The sequence below is a fragment of the Pithys albifrons genome, chromosome 15, assembly GCF_047495875.1.
Source record: "Pithys albifrons albifrons isolate INPA30051 chromosome 15, PitAlb_v1, whole genome shotgun sequence".
Taxonomy (NCBI): domain Eukaryota; kingdom Metazoa; phylum Chordata; class Aves; order Passeriformes; family Thamnophilidae; genus Pithys; species Pithys albifrons.
The window spans coordinates 14,921,765-14,934,672 of NC_092472.1; positions in this window are offsets into that span (position 1 = coordinate 14,921,765).

The following is a 12,908-nucleotide window of genomic DNA, read 5'->3' on the forward strand; positions in this document are numbered from 1 at the left end:
CTCTCTGAGAATTTCATTTTTCTTGGGCTTTCTGTGTTAGTACTCAAGTCTGAGAGCATTTTGTAAATTTTACAAGGTGCTTTATTTCCTTTGAGTGATCTCATCTTTGCAGATCTCTGTTATTCCCCGTTTGTTTTGAGACACAAAAGTGGAAATCTCATGCAGTGCCATTGTTATGATGCCACCCAGCATTGAAGTAACTAAATATTATTAGTAATCATCCCATACCAACTTCTTAGAGGAAGAAGGCTGGGACAAACATTCTTGTGTAAGTCCATATAACAGACTCACCTTGACTTCTGCTGAGAATTAATTTAAAATAAGAACATTTTCTCAGTTTCTCCTTCTGCAACACTCCCATGTCGCGCTGGGAGCACTGCAGAATGATTTTTGCCTTGAGGTCAGCCATTGCCTGAAGGTTTGCAATGCTGTTGTCTCAAAATATAAATCAAACCTTTTCTATCTTTTACTTTCACTCCACCTTTCTTTTTGATAAAAGTGAAGCTGCTCTAAACCACTTCTTCCTTCCTAATAACAAGTGAAAACATTGTGTTTTCCCACTGTAATATGTGAACCCTTAACAGGGATTAGTTTTGGTTCAAATTCAGATCATTGATAACACTCTTTGGTGTAGAAATTCTCAGCAAGCATGTCCCTTCTTGCCGTGGCTTCTTTACTGGGGAGGAGGCAGAGGGAAAACATCTCTTCTCGCTGTCCTCCTCCTGTTTCACACAACTTGACTTATGCAAGCTTTGTGTAACTTCACAACAGTCAGTTAAAACACGTGGGTCTGAGTCTCAGCCAAGTGCTAATGCTTGAGTTAATCAGATGGGCAGGTGGAGGCAACAAGTCAGGAAGGAAAAAGTAATTGACAGAAGTTAAAGCCTATTCTGCATTTGGTTGTTTTTGTTGTTCTCAGACCAAGAAGTAGATGTTTGAAACTGAATGCTTTCTGAGTTAATTAAATGAACAGAGAGAAGCAATTTTACTGTGAGATTTAATTTTTTTATGTACTGGGAACTAGAGGATTTAATTTAATTTTATTTTTATGTATAGGCACTTTCAGAAGTTAGGAACACAGCCAGATGCTACATTAAAATAGTTTCTTAATTCTTATTTGTCCATCAGGCTTCAGCTGAGAAAGCAGCTTTTATAATAAGAAATGAAGTGTATGATGGCTTCAGTGCATTTAATAGAATTCTTCTTTGGTGTGTCCTTGTGAAATTCTGAAAGAAATGTGAAAACAATCAATAGAGCAGTAAGTGCATTTTGAAAGACTGGAAAACCCCATTGGACTTCCTCATGGAAAGAAAAAACCCCTCAAACATACTTGTGTCTGAGGACTGTCTGTGTGTGAAGTACAGTGTGTGTCGACGGAGTGTTGTTGCCAAAAATGGAGGAATGTGGTTAGAGCATGACTTACGTACAGGCTCTGATACATGTTTTTTTCACCCACCTCTCAACAGCAGTAGTAGAACTGATAAGTTTGTGCTTGTCTCCTGAAACAAAATTCCTTAAGTGCTGTTCAGTTCTGTCGGGAGGGATGTGCAGGGACAGCCTGAGCAGGGTGCAAAAGGCACCCAGATGCAAAAGGCACCACAACAGCTCCAATTCTCTGTTGTTCCTTAACTGAGAGGGTGTTTAAAACATTGTCTGAGGTAGGGAGTACTCTGATCAGATTTCCACAGTACAAAGTTGCTGTGCCAGAGGAACTGTGGAGGGACTGCACCTTGTGGCAGAAGATGGCCTTGATTAATGACTAAGGGCACTGAAATACTTTCAGATGAAAAGGGAACACCAGGTGATACTTTGTCCTGATACACCTGGAGTGCTGTGTCTTTTGAATTTTTGGCCTTGGTTTTGTACCCAGTTCTGTGGCATCCTTTGGTAGGTATAAAGATCAATTCCAGAGTAATATGATTATTTTCAGGCTCAACACAAGTTACAGAAAAGGTTCTTTTAAAGTGTATAATGAATTATAATGGCAGAGAGCACAGAAGGACTCATTTTCATGGATTACAACTGCATGCAGCCTTCCCATTTGTTTTCCATACCTAAGGGGTGTATCTTGATCTTTCTTGGTAAGTGCAAAAGAGGAAGAACAGATTCATAAGCTGAATTTGGAACTGCAGATGTTTGTACTTGTCCTTAAAATACATTTATTCAGTAAATTTATCAGCTGGACTGATGCCACATTTTAAAACAAACAGTAGCAATTTCCTGCATTAAGAGGAGCGTGGCTGGGTCGCTGTGCCCTGCTGACTCTGCTGCTCCAGCCGTGGGCTGTGGGCAATGGTCCTGACCTGGTTAATAGAGCACCTGAAGACTGAGTGCTGGAAAACACCAAGCAGCAGCTTGATTCTCAGCCCTGGGCAGGCTGCACTGGGTGAGAGAGGAGACATTTGGGAAAAGACTGAATGATGTGTCCCAAAAGTGGTATGGAAGCCAAGAGATCTCTGTCTGTGTAGAAAAATGCAGCCTCCCTGGAAGTGGGTGGCTTACATTTCCTCTGCCAAGGACAAAAACATCACAGTAAAGAATACTAGAGGTGTTGAATATACATTGCCTATTTCCAGATTAATATAAAATATTAGTTGTCAGATGACCTGTCTGCCTGTTGATTAAATCTCTCCCTCAAATCTGCTGGAGTGGAAGTGTGGGTGCACAGAGGAAATGATGGGATGGGTTGTCTGCTTCCTAATCCCGTGTTTGACTTCTGTGTAATAAAAACAACAGCAACACCAAGCTTTTAGAATCCCCTTTGGTTTGTTTGAGCACTGGTTGAGTGTAGCATTGCAGCAGGTGGAGAAAAGAGAGATGAAATATCCAAGGCTTGTTTCAACTGCAAGCTGAAACTCGCTCATCAAAAATTAAATTATCCTGACCCATAACACAATCTTGAAAGCAGTTTATCTGATATAATTTTGAAGCAGGTTTAGCTTTTTGTTTGAATTACAGAATCATCAAGTTTGGAAAAGACCTCTAAAATTATCAAGTCCAATTGTTGGAGACAAACTGGTCATCTGGAAGTTTTAGTTTCAAGTTTATGTTCCCTCAAATTCTCAACCTTTATTTCTTTGTTTAAAGCCTGGATATGTGCTCCTGGCAGAGTGAACAATTCATTTCTATGCAGTGTGACTACTACTTTCACTCTTGCTTCAGTTAACTGTGAGATCAGAAATAAATGGATTTGCTTATGAGAACTTCCCCTTCTGCTTGCGAATGGTGGAGCGAGTGTGTGTACCAGCTTTTGGTGATAAAAGAGCAACAGATCTGTTGCCCAGTTCCAGTTTCCTGCTGTTCTTAGCAAGGATTTGACCCAGACACAATCTCTGTGCAGCTCAGGACGGAGTTTGTTGCAGACCCAGATGGCAGCTTGCTGGCTAAAGTTTTCATGGAGCTCATCTACAGAGTCCCTGGCTCTTCCAGCCAGTGCTGTTCTGAGGCTTCTGCTTTGATAAGTGCAAAATTCATCTCTGGTTTTGCTCTTTCAACAATTCTACACATGTGATTAGAACTCTAGTTTTTATTTTTTACTCATAATAAGGCCTTATTTTTTTGTCTTTTCTGAACCTGTGTTTCGGGTGTGTTCTGGATGGTAGCAGCAGAATTCTCCTTTCCACATGTCTTCTGTAAGTTCTTTATTTTCAGAATGGTGTAGGCTGGGCTCAAAATTTGGCAAAGAAAGGAGGATTTAAGCTCCTAAAATCCGCCAGGGCTGAAAGTGCAATCCCATGAGCATATTGCTTCACTAATGCCTGAAACTGGAGGCACCTTGGTTTGCTGAGTGCCTTCTTGATGAACTTGGAAGCTTTTCAGTTGCCTCCAGTTTGGCTCATGTAGCTGCCTGGTGTATTGTAATCTAAACAGCTCTCAGCTATTGCCCCTTGGGATCAAGAAACCAGGTAATGAAACGCTTTGGCCAAGGGCCTGATCTGATAGATGCTGTCAGAGAACCCTTTGTGTAGCAGAAGGGCTGGGCTCGTTGCAAAACACATCTGTGGGTTCAGAGAGCAATGGGAATTCCAGGCCACCGAGGAGAAAAATGAAATTCCATTTGCCACTTTATCAACAGCTCCTTGGTGCCTGTTTTGGGTATTGCCAACGCTGGAGAAGACGATTGGGTCTCCTTTTGGTTACATGTAAGGGAATATATAGGTGCTTTTTTCTAGAAGGTGACTCAGGTGGATGAAGGCTGCTGAGCTCTGGAGGAGGTCAGGTTTCAGCTGCACTGGTTGGATGATCCCTGGGGATCCCCTTGCCCAGCCTGCCCATTTATCCCATGCTGCAGTGCCCTGTGCTGGTGCACAGCAGTGTTGTGGTGCCAACCAAAGGTTTCTGGGTTCCCCAAGGAAACACATCCCTGCGTTGCAAGGCTGTAAATCAACAGCCAGCACCAAGTGCAAAACTCCAGCCTGTCCCAGCCTTGCTCAGACTTGACCTGTTTTATCTGAAAGAGCCATTTGAGCTGGGCCTGTTCATGCACATGGAAAGCAGTTGCTTTGAACTGGCAGGGGAACACCTGAACAGAGGTGAAATATTTCATATGATTGTTACTGGTTTGCGTTAAAAGGGTGGCTGTTTTTAACTTTTAACTGTGTTTGCAGCCAGCACCTGGCCATGAAGATGCTTTACTCAGTTCTTATGTTGTCTGTGTGTGTTCCTAATGTGGTTTTGTTCTACCTCTTGCAGGCAGTCACTTCTTCCATCGTAACTCTCTGTCCCCTCGAAGTCTGGTCTACGAGAGCGAGTTCTCCACCATCGAGCCTGCCTTGGACATGTACGACGAGAACAAAACCTGAAAGGAATCCATGCTCTTTCCTGGCCCTTTTCCCGTTCTTTTCATTTCTCATTCCTATTGTTGTGTACTCTTTCCATGGATCTCCTTTGTCTGAAGAAGAGCTGCTTTTTCCAGAACATGAACCCGCCTTCTCAATTGCACAGATGAAGACCAGCTGTGGAGGTTTCTGAGGTGGCATCTTTGAGCTGACAAAGAGTTGCGCGCAAGCGAGATTGTCTGATGGAAGTTGCTGAGTAACAGCATGGGGAGCTGTGTCGGTCCAGCCGTGGCGATGCAGAAGAGGTTTTATGGTGGTCCTAAGAGTTTGTGTTGGACTGCAAATGCATCTCTTACACAGGCATCTGCTGTTTCCGATTGTTTAGTTGTCCACATGGTTGGGCGATGTCAGAAAGGGAACTGGTTGTAGAGGAGATGGCCAGTGACTGGTAAAAGCACTCGTATATCTCAGTCAATCCATAACCTTACTGTGAAACAGCCCCTTCTGAGAGGGACTTTTATAGGTGCATTGAGTTTCCTACAACCCACCTAACCCTGGGCAATGGCGTGCCAGTCTGACATTCAAGCTGCAGAGAGGACCTGCATTTGTAGAAATATTTCAAGGAACTGGATGCTTGGTGTTTTTTCTCCAATTTGATTGAAGCAGGAGAAGAATGGTGTACACAGAATATACTTTTGGTCCTTCCATGTGCTCAAGTCAAGTGAGTCTCTTTCTGTAGAGAGGACATTCACAGAACCAGCACTTGATCTACCTGAAAACCATTAGACTTTTTGAAATATGCAGGAATCGAATTAGCTTTCTTTCTCACTTAACTTTTTTTTGGGGGGTGGGGGGTAAAAAAATCCACCGAATTTTTCACTGAGGTTTTTTAAAAGCCAGCATGTTGGCATTACACAGAGAAGAAAAGAGGTAAGCTTCTTAGCCCATTCTCCCGTTGAGATCTGCAACAGTTATTTAACAAACGCGTTCTCTGAGCTGTGCCCTTTCCCACTGACATCAATAACGGGAATGCAGAAAGCAGGAGACAAAAGGAAAGCAGCTACTGCTTTGACACGCTGCAGGAAAAAATCAATTTTTTACCAGCATGTGACAAAAGTGGTGGGGAAATGGATATTGTTTGCAAGCTTCTGAGAGAACAATGCAGAAATGGAGAGCAAGAGTAACCTCTGGAACTCAGTCATCCACAGCGTTCCTCAAAAGAGCCGATGTGGAGGCGCGAGCGCTTCTGCTCCACCTTTTCCTACTGGACAATGCATAGCTGTTAATGAATGTCTGGATTTTTCTCCATTGCAGTCTAAGTTACTGTAGGTGTAGAAATGCATTTGTGTCCTTGTAATGTGAAACACAGTTTCACCCTCTGTATAGAAATCTTGAGAAATCAGTTAAGCCAAAAAGAAAGGTAAGACATACCCTGCCATGCTTTAATTTCATCTGCTTTTGCTAAAAGCAGGGGAATTTCCCCTCCTTTATAATGTTTTTAATTGTATAGCAGTCTGCTTAACATATATCCTTTTCTGAAGTGTGGTTCAGCTGTGTCTTTAACACGGATGTTTAAGAGAAAAAGAAAAACCCAGCTCTGTAAAATGAGGAAATGATGCTCTTTGACGAGCGTGCTTTGACTTTTGTTGCTGTGTGTCAGCTTTATTTAATCTGATAATTCGAGAGTGGGTGGTGTGAAGTGTAGGGAGGTTTTTCTCATAATACCCACATTTATATTTACCAAATACACTTTTGTTGTCATTCAGCTCATTCTAGAGATGTGCTGAAGCCCCAGACTTCTTAAGGCACCAATTTTTCCACCCGCTTTCTCCTGCAAAGCAGAAGTGAAGGTCACAGGAAGTGCCAACACTGTCTCGAGCAGCAGAAGGTCGTGGTCAGGATCCTTCCTCTGCTGGCGGATGTGCAGGAGGGGCAGTGACAGTTCCCGACAGCACTGGCAAGCCCGGGCAGAGCTCCCAACCCTGCAAGGCTCAGGGGTGGCAGAAGGGCTGATTGAGCAACCCCTGTTTTCGTAATTACGTCACAGCAGGCGACACGTGGGAGCGGGCACCTTCCAAAAACAAACGCCTGAGAGAAAAATCACCAGCTCTCAAGGATGTTAGAGGGCTTGTTTTCATCCGTGGAGGGAAGTCAGGTCACAGTAAACCCACAGACACCTGGGCTGAATGCAGAAATGTCTGTGTGTCTGCACGTGCACGGCACAGAGCTGCTCCAGGGGGGTTTGGGTAGGACAGCCTCTTGTAGCACTGCATGGGTTACTGATGCTCCAAACAAATCCCTCTTGTAGGGGCTGTCTCAGCCCGACACAGGGATTGCCCCCAAGGCCACCTGAAACGTCACCAGGGCAGTTTCAGCACAAAACCAAAACTGTTGGTTTCTCAGCTCCAACTGAACCCATTTGTATGGATACACAGGATCCATGCCAGGATATTCAGAAAAGCTTGAAAAGGCATGGAAATGAAATTTAAAAACTAGAAAGCACAAAGCCCCCAAAGACAAAATAATAAATAATGTCACTTGTATTTTGTTAAATCTCCTTATTTCCAACCGAACATCTTGGTTTTAAGCAGGGGGAGGGCAGGTTTGCCTCTGGTGAGAGCAGGGTCTGGCATAGTGATATAAAAATGGATTTGTGCTGTAGCATCTTGGCTAAGGGAGCTGATTTTTATAACTGACATCTTGGATTTGGAAAATCTTGCAACACTGGAAAAATTAAAAGCTTGTTCAAGCAGTTGATCCCTGCGTGCTGTAGCAGGCATTCTCCCACTTAGTCATATTTAGCATAGGGAGAAGGCACCACAGCAACATGGATGATTTTTTTCTGGGCTGTTCTGGTAAGTTTGAGGTTTTCCTTTTAATATTAATCAGTATATAAAAAAAGCTTGATGAGCATCGTTGTTCTTGTTCTGCTGCAGTGGTGCTGTGTGTGGTTGAGTCATTTCACAGAAGTAAAACATACGGCAATCTACCAAGGACTGTAAGTGCCAGTAACTTGGAAAATCATTTTTAAGGTTAAAAAAAAAAAGAAAAGTGCTTTTTGACAGCAACATTCATTTTATGACTTCTACATACTGAAAAAAAGCTTTTATCTCCAAGTGTTTCCCCAAACTATTTAAACCCCAACACTTCACCTTCTCTTTCCTGGCCTCTTGTTCTATGAAAGTTTTGCATGTTTCCGTAAGACATTTGTAAAATCAAGATTTGCTTGTGTTCTTAGAGGATAATTGCCAGTAAAAGAACCCAGACTGTAAGTGTGCTTTTTACCTATAATACAACATTAAATGTTAAACTTGAAGCATGTTACAATTTACCTAAACACCCTCACAATTGCTCTCCAGTGAGCTTCTGTGTGGGGATCTGCACTGTCCCCTTGCCCTAGGATGCTTGCCCTGGCACCTGAGGATGCTATAGGAATAGCCAGGTATCCTACATTAGCCAAAGAAAGACCAAAAATAGTTTGAGAAATGCGTCTAGGACTATGTTATGAGACTTTTATGCATCTTCTGTTTTCTTTAAACACAGTCATGTAAAATAGTGCAAAGACGTGGGAGAGCCAAGAGCTGTTTACCAGCTACTTGAAAGCAGAGGGAATTCTGCAGGACGCATGGGTCACACTGAGGCTCCAGGACTGGTTCAGTCCAATTTAGGTTTGAGATAATGCCACAGTCAGGTCATGAGCTGAAGAATGAAGGCACCGGGGTTGAGCTGAAGTTCAGGCAGCTTTGCAGCCTGATTACTGGCAAGTGAGTTGACTGCATTATTAAAAATATTTGGTATTTTGCTTAGCTAATAGTCATTTGTTTTTTACAGCATAGAAAACAGCTCTCAAGCCAAGGCACACTGAGGCAAATGCAAGAGCCACAGGGCTGCTGCCAGCCCTGCAGGATCAGGAGAGAAGGGCAGGAGGACTCAGGGCAGGGACCTCAGGAAACAGTTTCACCTCCCAAAGTGAAGCTTTTGTTCCTTTTTCACGTGTTACACAGCCATACTTGACCTAATTTTCCAGTCTGAGCGGTGCAAAGGAGTGCATGATGTGCCATGACAGCTTGCATATGTGTTGTGATATTTAAAGATAGCTTCACTTTTTCCTTTCCCTGCCAGACTTGCTGCACCACAGGGCACTGCTCGGGGCACCTGGAGCTCTGGCACACTCGGTGGTACCCGCTGAGCAGGGCGGGGAGCAAGACAGGGAACGATGCTCCAATTAAACAGACTGGGGGGAAATCAGGGGAAAGGTAGACTGTACATCTGTACTTTGGTGCTCATTTCTGCTTTGTTTCCAATGGTTTTGAAATAATTGAGAGAAAAAGCGATACTCTCTACCCCTTCCTTGTGGGATGCAGAGACAAGAGCGGGGCTCTGGATGGGATTTTGCTCCTGATGCAGAGCCAGGATGTCCTGAGGTGTTGGTCAAAACCCCAGCCTCAAATGAGCCTGTCAGGTTAACCTGGTGCTTGCAAAGCGCTTTAGGGAGAATAAATCCATTCTCACGAGCCTTTGAAAAGCAGCACTAATCAACACCTTGTTAGCTTGTCGGTGGTTTGATCCTTTCCTTAACTTACTCCTTTTAAAAGCCTGGAACATTCCCAAACACTCTTAATTGTCCCCTTTTAACCTCTGCGTATCCCACTCCATTAATTACTACCTGCTTATTCCTCCTCCTCCGGAGAGCCAGGTAAAGGTCCCCGTTGTGCAGGCACTGCCGTCAGCCTGTGTTCCAGCATCTTCTTCTTTACTGTGCCATCACATCACTGTGCCATCACCACGCCAGCCAGCCCCTCAGAGGGCGTTCATTGCTCCAAACCAGCATCACGGTCTGTGGGGGCACAGAGGTTCCTGGTGGATTGCTCTTGGCCAAAGCAGGCTCTGTGGCTCTGGGCTGTTGGTGTGGGATGCCTCTCCTGAGGATCCCTGCACGGAGCATCCTTTTGCTCCTCCATGCAGGAGCGTCACGGAGATGCCCACGTGAACAGAGACAGATGTGTAGGTTGTGCAATAACATCTGAATATTTATTCTTTTTTTATGGCAATAATGTCCAGGGTCTCTCGGCTTGGGGGCCCTGTGATATAAGGTGTTGCCCAAAAATAGTCCCTTTCCTAAAGAGTTAATAATTAAGTATTAATATTCCTGCAAAGGAAGGAGTATATAGTGTTTTATTGAAAGTTGAAGCTATTTAGTGTTTTCAATGCAAGGCTGAGGTGTAACACGAGCTAGTCTCATACAGCTGGCACTGGGGTTTCATAGCCCAAAAATCAGCTGGACATGCATGTGAGGGCTCCCTCACTCCTGCTGGGCTATTCCCTTCTCCACTTGCATCCACAAGCCCCTCATGATCCAGGAGCTTTTTATTCTTTTCCCTGAGTTCAGCTGTGTGCATTTGCTGTGCCGTTTGCCTTGTTTTCTTTTTTTTCTTTTTTGCTGCTTCCCTCATGGTCAAGGGCTCGTCTTCACTTGACTGTGATTTAACCTTGAGCTGCCCAAACCCCTCGAGGGGACAGGAGCCATGAATTCCCAGCAGAGCAGCTCTACTGGGCTGTGCTAAGGCATGGATCACCAGATTTGCTCTGGATCCCACCCACCCGTGCCTGTGTCTGAACACCCTCAGGCTGCCTTGGGCAGTAAGGGCTGTATCTTCCCACAGCCTTCCCATGGACCTGGGCAGCTCTGGGAAGGAGGATGGTACAGAAAACAGCAGCTCAGCCACCCTCCCATGCTCCACCACAGGAGAGTCTGAGCTTGAAAGTAAACTTGTTCCTTGCTGCTGTAAAGCCAGAATGTTTAATAGACCATTTGGGGCTGTTGAAGCAAAGCCCCTGTTTGCAGATTCGTGCTGTCCCAGCAAGGCAACGTCCCAGCCTGTTGCTTTCTGCTTTTGCTGGAAGGTGCTACATGAACAGGAAGCCTTCTCATTGCCACCACATCAGCAGGTAGATTTCTCCCACGCTGTATGTCTAGGCTTGCCTCCCAGCACTGGTAACATCTGTCACACTACTCCTATAAAGGGGAATTACCTTTAGGAGCAGTGATAGCATTGCTCTTCTGCTTGTCCCGTCAGCCCTGCTGCAGTTTGCAAGTAGATGTTAAATACTAAAAGCTTCTCTGTATGACCGTGCCTGGCCAGGATCACCTGCTCAAGGTCATGGCTAACTATGCACTGAATCCACCAAAACAGGATCATTTTATCTCAGCAGAGAGGGGACACCCCAGCCTTTGGGCACAGGAGACTGCAGCAAACAACAACAATAAACCAATTTGTGTGTAAAAGGAAAAGTCTGTTTCAACTGGCTTGCTGCAAGGTGGGTCACACCGGTGTGACCAGGTAACCTAAACATGCCAGCAGCTACCAGGGGTCTGGAGGTGCTGTGGGGTCATGGGCACAGTGGGTGAAGCAGTGCCCTCCCAACAGTCAGAGCTCTCCAGCCCTTGTGAAAGGGTAGCTTGCCAGCAGCAGAATTGTTGACGTGTTTTGATGTAAGTATAACACTGTATTGTAGTTACGTGGTATATGCTGATATGTTAATAGTGTATACTGATTAGTTAGGGTTTACTAATGTACTACATTTCAATAAAAAGCAATTTAAAAATACGGAGGTTGTGAGATTGGTGTCTGAAAATACAGCAGGAGGAGAGCATCACCCAGTGACTCCAGGCCCTCCAGTATTTCTTGTATATCTATCTTAGAGGTCAGTGTAGAACAACATTGTCAAAGGTCCATTTTCAGAAAAGGTTTTTCCCACTTTGCTGTAAATATTTTTTTTATTTTGCTGTACTAGTCCTTAGAAATCTCAGGCCACTAAAGGCCACGTAGTTCAAAGACTTCAAGTATATTCACCTTCCCACAGCTTTTGCTACCTGAAAGATGGCATATAGTGAGCAGGACCAGTGATGGTAACACCAAGAAGGATCCTTCAACATCTTCTCCCTGTGCTCAAACCCTTCCCACAGCACACCCAGCCTTCAGAAATCACCACGCTGCTCCCAAACACAGCCATGACACTGAGGTGAAGGCACAGCCCTGAAAAGCTGAGCCAGCTAATAGATATTTATATTACAGTGGTGTAAAATGGCTCCAGCTGGGATTAGGGCAGTGCACTAACACAGAAGATAGATCATCCTGGGGTTAAAGGATTTATGGCCTCAAAAAACCACGGCATTCCTGCCTTCCTGGGAGCTGGGCAGTAAGCACAGAGATGGCAGATGTCAACATTTTCTGCTGCTGTAACACTTTCAGAGTTTGCCAGGACACTCTCTAATGGTTTTTGAAACAAGAATAGCTGCTCACTTAATTACTGGGAAGCTGCTCTGCAGCCAAGAGATGGGAAGGAACTGCAACTTCTGCTCTTCTGTTTGCTGCAAAGATCATCCTTGGACTTGACCACAAGCTTCATGTGGGCTCCAGAGCTGCAAAGGAACTGGGTGCCAGAGGAACTGGGTGCCAGAAGGAGGATGCTGAGACCCCCCCACCTTGGTGGGGCAAGGGCTGGCTCACGAGGCTGAGATGCTGGAGGTACATGTGGTTCACAGCAAAAAGGGTCAGTGAATTCCCATCTCCCCAGAGGGGAGGTGAAAGCACTCCCAGCCCAGACAGGAGGGTTGGACACATCCCCAGTGTGCAGGGTCCAGGGACCTAGAGAGAACTGTAAGGTCTGGTGCCCTCAAGATAAGAAGAACATGGACCTCAGAGGAGGCCACAAAGTTGGTAAGGTGCCAGAGCACTTTTCCCTACAAAGACAGGCTGAGGAAGTTGGGGCTGCTCAGCCTGGAGAAGAGGAAGTTGTGTGGAACCTTACAGCCCCTTCCAGTATTTGAAGGGGACTGCAGGGAAGCTGGAGACAAGCTCTTCATCAGGAACTGTAGTGACAGGACAAAGAGTAACAGGTCCAAATTGAAAAAGGGGAAATGTAGGTTAGGTATTAGGAAGAAATTCTTTACTGTGAGGGTGGTGAGGCCCTGGCACACCTTGCCCAGGGAGTTTGTGGATGCCACAGCCCTGGCAGTGTTCAAGGCCAGTTTGGACAAGGACTTACTGAGCCCGGTCTGTGGGAGGTGTCCCTGCCCACAGCAGGGAAGGATTGGGACTATGAACTTTAAGGTCCTTTCCAATCCTT